Genomic DNA, 13,231 nt, shown 5'->3' on the forward strand with positions numbered 1-13,231 from the left:
CTCCGACTGAAACAAGCATCCTCCAAAAGGGTCTCACAGAGACGGATAACTGGTGCCAGAGTCATGGCCTAAAGCTATATGCCAAAAAGTGCATAGTCATCCCCTTTGGGAAAAACAAAGTGCCCACAAATTACTACATAGGTGGTAATCCATTAAGTATGGAAGAAGTAATTAGGGACTTGGGGACCCAAGTAGATAGCAATCTCTCCTTTGACAATCATGTTGCCAAAGTGGTTAGAAAGGCCTTCTATATAGCCCACCTTATCATGAAAGGGTTCACATCTAGATCAAGAGAGGTCATTGTGCCCCTCTACTCATCACTTATCAGGCCCATAATTGAGTACAATGCCCCGTTTGGGATGTACCTTACCCGACACCTTCAGCAACTGGAAAGACCCCAAAAGTATCTCACCAAGAGGATCAAGGGGCTCAAACAGATGCCCTATGCAGTTCAGCTAACAAAACTCCAGCTCTACTCAGTTGCGTATCGCCTACTCAGAGGCAATCTGTGTCTGACGTATAAAGCCATGTCCAACCCAGAATTAATGGACATGCTTCACCTCAGGAAATCCAAATCCCTTAGAGCCACATGCTCCAGGGACTTGAACCTCAGCACAGAAATAAATAGGACATGCTGGAGGGACAGATTCATATCCCAGAGGCTCCCCTCACTCTGGAACAAAATCCCAATCCATTTTAGGCAGAGCCCCTCACTGACCCTCTTCAAGAGAAATCTTGACGAGTGGATGGGAGATCGTAAGTTTACCCCTGGGATCTCTTCTGTGTCCCTGCTTGACAGAGGTACAGTAAACTAACCTTAAAAGGGCTACCTTCTGTGACCTACTATACAGAGACACAGTCAACTAATCTAAAAGGGTGGTGAAAGCCAAACACACTCTGGCTAGGCTTATAAATGCCCTAGGGCAGATAGCCTAGTATCAACCTATGAACCTATGACTTCTGTCTGTAAGCAAGTTGGCAACCCATCTCATGACGTAGGGGTTTATGTTCAGGCTGGTGAGTTTTTCTATAATTCCTGAGTGGGGAATGGCGTCAAAAGCCTTGGCGAGGTCAAGGTAGGCTGTGTGAACCACCTTCCCCTTGTCTATGGCCTTGTGACTGTCTCGAAGAAGTCAACCAGGTTTAGTAGGCATAATCTGCCCTTAACAAAGCTGAACTGGGTCGGGTCAAGTGTTTGGAGGTTCCCAATGTCTTTATTAATGAGTTCCATGATGATGCACTCCATAGCCTTGCAGACCAGGCTAGTCAGGCTTATGGGGCAATAGTTACCAGGGTCAGTTGTGGCCCCTCCTTTGTGGAGCGGAATAACCGTTGTTGTATGCCATTCTATGGGCACATAGCCTGTTGAGAGGCTGAGGTTGAACAGTGTGTTTAAGTGGGGGGTTAGTTTGTTCTGTAGTTCATATAAGACGCAGCCTGGGACACCATCTGGCCCCATTGATGCTGTGCTTTTGGCTTTTGAAAGGGCTGTTTTCACCTGTGTGTCTGATTTCCGGGACACTACACGTTTCCAGTATTGTTGTGGGCCCTTTTGGGGGTGAGAGGGGGTGAAGTTTGCACTTAATCTATCTGCCAGGATGTTGGCAATTTCAATAGGTTCAGTATATTTTGTGCTATTTTGCACTAGCTCAGAGCATATCTGTGAGTTGCCACTTAGATTCTTGACATAGCTAAAGAAGGCTTTGTGGTTATCTTTTGAATCCTTGGCTATTTTTCTTTTGAAGTTAGCCTTGGATGATTTTATGAGGGACCTTAGTTTCTTACTGATACTGATCAGGGATATCTTTCCTTCTTGGGATTTGCTCTTTTTCTGAACTAGTTTCCTCCACTTTCTATTGTATACCATGTTTATGGCAGGGGTCCACCAGACTGGTTTCCCTGTCTTAGGGGAGTGAGTCTTGGTTTTGCTGACATGATCCATGCATCCTTGTAGGTGCTCACAGAGTGCATTTGTAAAAGTTCCTGCATCTTGGACACTGTTATCCTTTAGCGTGGGGGCTGTGAAACTTACCATCTCTCTCTTAAGTAAGGTGAAGTTTTCTATAGAAAAGTTTTTCACTGTAGTTTCCTTGGTGGGGGGTGGTGGTGTGGTGTGGTCATACAGAGTGATTAGCTTATGGTCTGATCTAACCAGTGATGGGTTGACCTCCAGTGCAGAACACCTGTTGCCCATGTTGGTGAAGACCAGGTCCAATATGTTTTCACCTCTGGTAGGGGAGTTTACCAGCTGATCCAGGGCATTTGAGCTGATAAATTCCAGGAAGCGCTGGACCTGTGAGTTTGTACTTGAGTAGTTTTCCCAGTTAACGGTAGGGTAATAGAAATTGCCCAATATCAGGGTGTTCGGTAGGACCTTCATGTTTTCCATTGTCTCCAGAAAGGCAGAGTGGTGGCACTGAGTCATGGAGGGTGATCTGTAGCAGGCCACAATTTGCACTGCAGATTTGCCCGATGTTAGTTGCACATGGATGATCTCAGAGGTATCATGCTGTGCCACTAACCTGGAGGTGTAGGTATCCTTGATGAATATGGATACACCCCCTCCTTTTGTGTTTTGGTCCATGTTCTGTGGCTGAAATGTGTGGTATGAGTTGTAGCCCGGTAGTGCTTGGGTGCTCTGTGGAGCCTTGAACCAGGTTTCAGTTACTGCACAGATGTCAACGTTCTCCATACTGGGGAGTGCTTTGAGCTCGTGCATTTTGAGATTTAAACTCCTGGCGTTGAGTAGCATAACCCTCATTTTTTTATTTGTGCTGTTTATGGAGGTGGGTTTGACTTTTGAGCCTTGCCTAAAAAGGCACTATGGGGGCAGCAAGAGCCTTGGCCAGTATTCGAAAGCCTAGGGGTGACAGGTGCAAGCTGTCTCTTGCAAAGCAACGAGGCTTGTCGAGCATGTCATCCCAAGCTGACAGACACTGGATCCCCTTTGAATGACACCAGAAGTTTAGCCAATTGTTGAAATTGATCATTTTTTCTTTATACTGAGGTATCATTCTTGGTGAGGGCAGGATGCTACTCAGGGTCAGGGTCATACCCACCTGGACCTCATGATCAGAGAGCTTTTCCATGCCTCTTTTCATGTAGTCCAGGGAGGTACGTCTCAGGTCATTCACACCAACATGAACAATGACAGAGTCATATTTGTATTTGCTCTGGAGTGACCTGAGTGACTGTGTTATGTGGCGGATTCTGGCTCCCGACAGGCAGCTAACAATAACCTTCTCCTTGTCCAGCCTAGTGAGTGGGACATCAGTGTGCCTGACTATAGAGTCACCTATTACTAGTGTGTTAGGTATGTTATTTCACCTTAAGGGCTGTGACTGTGCGGCACACTGATTTTGTGTTTTATGTTATCTGGTTTGTGACGGGAGGTGCAGGTTTTTTTGGTGTCTGCTTTGGAGGTCTCTAATGCTTTTGCAGATTTTATTTAGAGCCTCCGAGTATGATTTTGTGTATTTATGGGTATTTTTTGCCAGTGCTGGTTTAGTATGTCTATGTGAGGCTAGAGGTGTGGTGCAAGTGTTAACCTTCTCCTCATGACTGCCTGTTCCAGTCTTGGGTGGAGAGAGCTTAGCCTCCAATTTAGCTATATAATTGCATCTCTCGCATATGTTAATGTTTTGTGGTAGGAGGAGAGGGTTGTCTGTGTACATGAGGCAGTTGTAACATTGCCTCAGGATACCCAGGTTCACCAGCTGGACTGGAGAGTATACCTGAAATTGCCCTTTGGTCATGCCTGAATAGTAGGGGGAGCTGCTTAGTCACTTGGTTGGTGAGGGGTGAATAATGAGCCTTGCCCTGCTGGGCAATCAAGTGTCGGGGTATATTAGTGCTTGCTATTAGGTATGAGCAAGTGCTGGACTGTAGGATGTTTTTTAAGTGCTTAGGTTGAGAGTTAGACTACTTTCAAGGGAAAAACTGAAGAGGAAACTTGGGGGAGCCAGAAATAATTTAGCCCTAGCTAACCAGCGCTGCCTGGACGTGCAAATCCGTGCAAACACAGTTTTTACAGCAGGGAAATGAAAGAGATAGAAATTAGCCCAAAATGGCCTATAAACTACTAACTTCTGAGCTAGAACCACTCCTCCAGGGACAGATGGCTGCTCAAAGCTCCCTCTCTCACAGGTGAACAGAGAAACCTCCTTCTATCCAAGTAAGGTATGGGCAACTCAGAAACTTGTAACACAGCCCTGAATTCAGCACTAGCCTGAAAACTGGGCTATACTAGCTTAGGAAGGTGGGAAACAAGGGGAAATAAATTTTTGAAAAGATAAGGCAAAAACACTAAAAAATACACTTAAAACAGCTTTAGATGACTACAAGCAATCAGAAAAGGCGTTTAAACAAATTACCCAATTAACCAGTAAAAAAAATCTCAAAACTGAGCCCTGTTCCTGTAGTCTTCAATCAGACAAGCTCTAACTGCACACTCCTGCCACTGGGGTACAGGGGACCTTCTCCAAAAAAGAAGGCCTGGATTAGTGATCAAGTCATACAAACAAAGCTAGATTCAGCAGGCCTGGATCTAGTCTATGCTACAGCAAACAAGGCGCACCAATTTCAGTAAGAAACAGTTCAAATATTGCAGGCACTATAAGCCTTTAACCAGAAATTCCCAGCTCAGAAGGGTAGGGTCTGGCCTCTTCTCCCACAAGAGTGCAGACCACAAACCTTCTTAATGTAAAATAACTGGCCTGAAGCCCAAGTGCTTAAACCAGAACTAATACGCTTTTAGAATAGCAGACACTGAGTCTTCAATAAGCAGTTCCCAACTTAGAAGGATGTAAGCTACCTGTCCTGCCACAACAGTGCAGACCACAAACCTTCTTAATGTAAAACAACTAGTCTGAAGCCCAAATGTTTAAACCAAAAGCCTTAAAATGATAGTTACACCAAGCAGTAATAAATACAATTGAGTACTTTTTAGATGATGCAAAAGCAAAATAAAGTAATAAAAGTAGGAAGAAACACAAATACAGTAAAAGCAGATGACTAAAGTGCAATTTTTTTTTTATGTGAGAAAATGAGATGGGCCCAGGAGGAGTATCCAAATACAAATTTGCAAGAGAGGCGGGCAGTTTCAAAGCCACCAAGATTAACACCAAAACAAAAGCAGGGAGGGTAGGTGGACATCTAACTGAAAAAACAGAGCCACAAATTCCAGCTAGATAGTATTCAATCAGCAACACAAATAAATCAATTTAAATGCTGTATTATTTGAAAAAGGTGCAGCTACAGATTTATTTAAATTCACTTATACATCCATTTGATTGCAGGTAGGTCTTAGCCGGCCAAAGCTCAGAGTTTAAGCAGAAAATAATCCAAAATGTACCACTTATATAAGGCAGAAACCGAATATCAATGAAGTGAAACTACCCCCACTTATCACTGGCTATTCAGGAACTCTAACAAGCATTAAATTCTAACAAGCATTAACTGAAAAAACAGATCCACAACTTCCAGCTAGATAGTATTCAATGCAACACAAATAAATCAATTTAAATGCTGTATTATTTGAAAAAAGTGCAGATAAAAATTTACTTAAATTCACTTATACGTCCAGTTGATTGCAGGTAGGTCTTAGCCAGCCAAAGCTCATAGTTTAACTACTTTTTCATAATACTGTGTGCTAATTGGCTCTGAATCCCCCCTAAATATGTATTGTAATCTTTGTATTAATGCATAGAACATCTGAGCTTCATAACTTCTTCTTTCTTAAATATTTTTGCTGAATTTTTCAATTGAATATATTTTTCATAACGTTGTAGTATATAACACAATTTACACAGGTTAACAACAGAAAATCAACAACTATAACATCAAAAAAACTATTTACAAGGGTGTCTAAATTTATAAAGACGGTATACATTTTTCCATTCCAAGTTCATTTTATGTAGTGTTGCAGTCATCTCTCTCTAGTATTTCGGTCACTTTCCGGTCACTTTCTGCCATGAGTTGTAATAGGATGTGATTCTTTTTGTTCTTATTCTAATGGTTTTCATTTCCATTTGTTGATACATTCAGAACAATGTTTTTGTATTCTTTACATGTGGGTGAAGTCTCAGTTTTCTATTTTATAGTAATGATTTTACATACTATAGCTAATAGTGTCCGTAGGAGTAAAAACTTTGTTCTAGTAACACATTGGAGTATGAGTGCATTAAACAAAATCAAAGATTTAGATAATTGAAAATTATCATTAAAAACTATTTGCAAGAAATTAACTTTATTCCAAAGTGGTTTAAGTGAATGACAATCATAAAATATATGCAACCAGTCTGTTCTCAAGTTCCTTTTGCATCTCCAGCATCTTATATTTTCTTTAAACATTATTTCCATTGTATGTGGGGGTATATAGGACCTAACAATTGAAAGCACAAACAGGTCTACCAAAGGATAAAAGTCACAATAAGGCTAAGACCACGAGCAGTTGTAGGAAGCAATTTAATCCACAAATCCACAATTCAATGACTGAGCGCTTTCACCAGAAAACCTGGTATCATCAGAGTCTTACAATTAAGTTACACCCAGCATAATCTTATATACATTCTTTAAAACCAATTAACCAATTAAAATTTCTTAATTGATGAAATGCCCTTAAAGGTTACTTTGCAACAACCAAAATCACTTGTAAATATAAAAATATATGTATAAATACATTAGTAAAAAATGTATAATAAATAAGAAATTACTCAAAACCAAAAGAAAATTTCCTTCCTAACCTTATTAACGAACATAAACCTAAAAATATATATATGTAAATGAATATGAAAATGAATATAATGTATATAACTATTTGATCTGAATGTAATATTGATGTTAAATATACAATAAGAACTCCTACTTCACAACCCCATATGTATATGTGTATATTGTATAGAAGTATTTGATGATTTGATAGCATAATATAATGTAATGTAATATTCTCAATATGTTAAACTAATTATTGATTAATATTAATAGACACAATATAGCAAATTCATAATTAGTATACTACAGCCATCTAAATAAATGTCCAAATAAATATCCAGCATATTAAAAGTCTAAATAAAATTAGATCTATATTTTAGCAAGGGTTTTAAAGAAATACTTTCATTAATCCCCGGGTATTTAGTAGCATTTAACCTAATCTGCCATTCCATCTCTCGAAGGGCTAAAAGATTGTCAACATCACCATAAGTATTAGGTTTAATTCTATCTACTACAAAAAATAAAAATTTTTTAAATTCATGACAAGTTCTAGTATGTAGATATAGGGCATTGTGGTCATCCTTTCTTCTAATGGAACCACAATGTTCCCTAATTCTCTCTTTTAAACATCTTATGGTCTTACCCACATAAAAGGCATCGCATGTCATGCACGATGCAACGTATACACAATGGTTGGTGACACAATTACAACGTCCAGGACATGCGATAATACGACCAAAACCTGCTACAGTAAGATTGGAACCTACTGCTATGTATCTACACCATTTACAACAACCACATCTATTCATTTGTGATCTCACAAAAGTGTCATTTTTCCTTTCTAGAATGTCTTTCAAGTTATTTCCCCTGCTGAAAACTATTACAGGAGCATCACCCAGGATTGATTTTAAACTTTCACTTAGAAAATAATCCCATAGCATTTTTAAATTTGTGCAAATTTCCAAAGAGCTGTCATTATATTTCAAAATAAATTTAGGCCCGTCTTTGTCCATACCCACATTGTTGTCTTCACTGTTGGATCCAACCGAAACTGAATCTATAACCCCTATTTTCAAAATTGGGAAATATTTACTTTTCCTCTTCTTATACACTTCTTTTTTGATTTTAATTAAAAGTGTTAATGGATAGCCCCTCTCTAGAAATAATCCAATGAGTATATATATCTCTTTTTTAAACTCCTCATCATCACTAATTAACCTAGAGAGACGAACCATCTGGCCTTTGACCAAGCCTCTCCTTTGGTGTATAGGATGACAGCTGGTATAGTGTAACATAGAATTGGCATAGCTAGGTTTCCTATAAATATTGCTTACAAACCCTATTTCATTCTTAGAAATCCTGATGTCCAAAAAGTTGGCATAATCACCACTCCAATTGTATGTAAATTTTAGAAATCCAGATTGTGGATTAAATTGCTTCCTACAACTGCTCGTGGTCTTAGCCTTATTGTGACTTTTATCCTGTGGTAGACCTGTTTGTGCTTTCAATTGTTGTGGATTCCTGTTTTGGGGTCCTTTCTACCTTTTGTATATAGGACCTAAGAATACATTTCCATGTGAAAAGTTTCCATTAGAATGAAAGAGATGTTTGTTTTGAGGAGAGAAGTATTAGTTTTTTATCATTATCATTTGGTTCATAGGTTCATAGGTGGGTACTAGACTATTGGCCCTAGGGCCTATACAAGCCTAGCCAAAAAGGAACTCTTGGTTTCGCCACCCAAGAAAATTATTTTCCTGTGTCCCTGTCAATCAGAACCACAGAAGTGATCCTCGGGGTGAATTTCTTATTACCCATCCAATCATCAAGATTTTTCTTGAAGAGTGCTAATGAGGAGCTCTGGAACAGACTACCTATCTATGTCAAACAGAGTATGAGAAGTCTCTGGGACAGGAATCTATCCCTCCAGCATGTTCTGTTTATTGTGGTATTTGATTATTGATTATTTTATAGTAGTCCCGGACATTTTTCTTATGGTACAGCTTCATTTTTTAATTATTTTATAGATGTTTGACGAGTAGTCTTTTCCATAAACAGCTTGTGTTGTTAGACAAAATGTACTAAAACTTAAATAGCACATAATCTTTCTGATTGTTAATTGCATTGTTTCTAATCTGTTTAAAATGTACTGCCTTATATCCTGTATGCTTAACCATAGATCATTATCAAGCTTCAGCATTTCAAACATGCCATTATATGTTATTTAACTGCAAAAGAGCTTGCTAATAGAAAGAGTTCAAATTTGCTGCTTAGCATTAAAAACTTGGGTGACAAGTTCTAGTGAAGAAAGTAATATGTTTATGTATATTGTTCACAGTCATGCTTTACGTGCAACAGATGGTAATATATGTCTGCAACATGTGGAGCTATAGCCTACATTATATACCAATTTTCTTGAAAAAAAATGAAATGTGCTTACTTTCAATCAGGGAGTGACAGTTGTATATGACTGACATGGCTTTAGTGTGAAAAGAACATTCAAAATGTCTGTCTTGTTTCTTATGGTTGTCATTTTTTGTTTATCTGACATGTAATGGCATGCATTTCTGTTTCCTAGCTGATGCAGAAAGAGAGAAGAAACAAATGGAAGCAGGTAAACAATAAGAGTACAACATGCTGCAATATTAATATCCTCTGTATAAATGAGGACTTGTTTGTTTCTTTTACACCTAGGATACAGTAGTGCAAATCATTTAAATACATTCACTTTTGCTACAGAGCTGGAGTTTTCAGCAGTACATTGTATTATTTTGCAAAGCCAGTATATGCATGATAACTGTTCTAATTCTTTAATTTCTTTTGACTCCTTCTTGGAATATGACTATTGCTTCAAACATTAAGCGAGCCATCACAATGCAAGGTTTGCATCCTTTTTGGGATGGACCATTAAGCTCAATGAAATTATTCATTGACCAGCAAATTAATGGTCTTCCCAATACAAAGTATGATGTCCTGGGAATATTTAAAATTGTAAATGCCAGCACTTAAGTGCTAAAGCATTCAGCAATATGTTACTGCAGTACAATGTTAAAAGAGCATCCAGATCATGTTAAATGTCACTTCTTGCATTTCTGTTCTAATTTCACTATTTGTATGAAGTCAGAATACTGGCACATAAACCTATAAATCCTAGAGAAAAGGGAATTTTACTCTAAGATGGACATTTAGATTGCCCAGCAGCACTTGATACAGTCAGGATAAGGGTTGCGGCCTAGTCAATGGACACTGTCTGCACCTCCCAACTTTTGCCCCAACACCAAATTCACCCACTTGAGCATGAGCTACAGGCAGCAGGGATAAACAACCTCTCATTAAACATGGACAGGTTTGCACAACACATTAAAGCATTAATATTATTCATATGTAGAAACCTGTATAATTAATTCAAGCATACAGTTTGTATGTATTAAGCTACCATAATTCTCTCAGCTTGAACATGTTTCTAACTGCTCCGAAAAATATTTACTATAACAACAAACATTAACTTGGTATAGAAATAATAGGGTAATATATACGTACCTGCATATTTGTGTACTGTTGTCCATATAAAAAAAAACAATTTTATTCAGTTATATGCTGGGATTCAGATACCACAAGTGCCAAGCCCTAACATGAGTAAAAACCACTGATCGATACACTTTCCTATTCATAGACAGGTCCACCACAGGGATAATACATACACTGTAGAACCAGTGTGATGGGACATCTCCACTGTCATGCTAAATATTAATGAGTCATTCTGGGTTAGAAGGATTTACGCACTGAAGCAATGTTAATTAACACAGCCAGCTGTAACTAACATGGCCAAACTGACATGTTTCCCCCTTACTCCCAATGGGAGATAACTTGTTATATGTAAGCATAAGTGAGTTTAGCAGAGAGGTAGTGGTGAAGGGTGTATGAGACTGTATATGTGCATCGTAGTCTGTGCATGTCTGCAAGGGAATTAATGTTTTCAGTCTGCTGTATATATGTGTGTGTGTGTGTGTGTGTGTGTGTGTGTGTGTGTGTGTGCATGTGTGTCTCTTCCTTGGTGACTGCACCCTCAAGTACTCATGTGTTAGTAAATAGGCAAGCATGTCTATGACTGAAATCAGGAAGAGTGCTGTCATAGTATGTAAGGAGTGTGTGTGTATGTGTGTGTGTGTGACTGATGGGAGATTGGCTGTAGGCATAGTTGTCACTCAGACAAGCTGAAACTACTGGAGGAATTAAGACACACAGCATTTAAATATTTCTCTAATTTGTTTAAAATGTTAATAGAACAACAGGCAACCCAAGACTGAAAATTGGCACTAGCCATACCCTATGATGTATCATGAAGGATTTTTTTGAAAAATAAGAAGTAAGAAACTCTGATGCATGGCATTATTGACTGACTGTAATCATCCTTGATTTACGAGTTAGTGTGCAAAACTGAGAGGCAGCATCAGGGACTTTCTGTAAAACCAAGGACAGCTGGGAGGTATGAGTATGTTTGTGTCTGTGCACATGAGTGTGTTGTGTATGAATGAAGGAAAATGAGAGAAAAATGCAGGTAGCAGTGAAGAGAAACTGTTGTGAGACTGAATGGGAAAAAAGTGGAGAGAAGTTGAGGAGTAGGTGTAAGTGTGTACTAGCTTATTTGATGTCTAAAATGAATTTTGAAACATGCAGTAGCACCCTGGGTGTGGGATGTGCAATGTGCATCTGCATCAAACCTCTGCTCACTTTTACAAGCTGCTGACTTCAGCAAAACAACTTGTCCATCCTCAGACAACACCACACAGCTGTTTCAGTAGTGTTCACCAGAGAAATCAAATGCATGCCTCCCTCCTCTCCTCCAAAGATGGGCATGCCCATTCTCCCTGCCTGTTGTCTCAAATAATAAAGTCTTATCACTAAACTCACCAGATTTTTGCAGAATGCCCAAATTCATTCCTCATATTTTGGTCTGTTCCTCTTAAATGTTTTTGTCTTCTGCAAACCATTGAGTACTGAAGTCACTATATATTAACAGACATTTGAGTTTTATATATCATATCCTTCAGAAAATGCATGCCAGCACAAAATGCGTTTTTCTAGCAATTTTTCTAGTTTATAAGGGTAATATTTAAAAACTGTCCCTGTTATTATGCCTGTGTCCTCCCTGTTATTTTTGGCTTTATCCACAACTCTTGTGCTAAGAAGGTGAAGGGGAAGGCTAGCTCCACTGTTCAGTCTTGTGTTGACTGGGCTATATTCAGGGCTTTAACCCTAACCCTCTACACCACTATACAAGTGGTTCATTGTTGTAGGTTATTGTTTCATTTGAAAGCTCTAACATCTTATCTCACTACGAAATACTTCAAATCCCTTAAGAAACAGCTTACGTCACTAGCAGTTTTCAAGCACAGAAGAATTTAGAAAAGATGGAAAAGATACATAAAGAGGGAAGATAGCAGAGGAAGAAACTATGATTGGAAGAGAACATGGACAGTGCAGAAAAGGCAGAATAAATAGAGAAAACTAGGGATAGGTTTGATTTAGTTTCTTGTAAAAGATAAATCTCTGGCTGACTTAAGGAGTTTGCCTTTTGTTATTTGATGCCTTCAGATGCAGATGCACACCAAAAAAGTACCTAGAAACAGCCACTGACTCACAGCTTATAAAATGTTAAGATTAAGCTAGCAACTTCATCTCAGATTGCATCAGAAATAATTATAAAAGCTTCTCACCTGTCTTACTCATCCAAGACATTTGGAGTAAAAAATTCAAAACCAGCTCTTTCAAAATGGTTTTCAAATTCTGTTGAAAAAGACAGACTATAACCTCTGCAGCTGTACTGCAGGTTTGGGAGTAAGGGCGGTAAAGTCCTAAAAGTCCAACTGCAATCCCAGGAAAAGGACCCTAAGCCCCAGGATAGTGTACATACCTTGAGTCGGTCTTTTTCCATGGAGTTTGCCATGAAAAGAAAACAAAAAAGTTAAAAACATTGCTTTTTCTATATCAACCTCTATGGAGAGGGAATATTTGCTGGAATTTTCTAGGGAAGTAATTTCTAGCTTTAGCTTGACAAATTCCTTATCTGACAGGAAAAGAAAAAGAGGTCCCTCTCTTTCTGACACTGAATTTCAATCACAAGAGCAGAAATTGAAGGAAGAATGTTCTGCTTCAGGGTTTCCTTTTCAAACTGAGGATTCTGGTTCTAAGGAAAGTGTTGCTTCACAATTCCCTTCAAAGCACCAATCTTTTTCTGACACTTTAACCATAATAAAAAGTTGTTCACAGAAATCAAATGATGTTCCTATTTCCCAACAGAAATATTTCTATTTCCTAACAGAAGTATTATGAGTTATTACAGATGGATTTCCACAGTCTACAGCTGTCCCTCTTGGTTTATCTGCATTTGAGAATGTTTTCCTGACAGCTTGCAGTTGACTTAAAAGTCAACATTCCTGCTTCTAGAAAGTCTGCTAGGGTATACAAAGTATCTCAACCCAAAAGTATTGGTTTACTAAACCTACCACAGACCCTGCAGTGA

The sequence above is a fragment of the Protopterus annectens genome, chromosome 17.part0 (assembly GCF_019279795.1).
Source record: "Protopterus annectens isolate FY-2018-M chromosome 17.part0, PAN1.0, whole genome shotgun sequence".
NCBI lineage: Eukaryota > Metazoa > Chordata > Ceratodontiformes > Protopteridae > Protopterus > Protopterus annectens.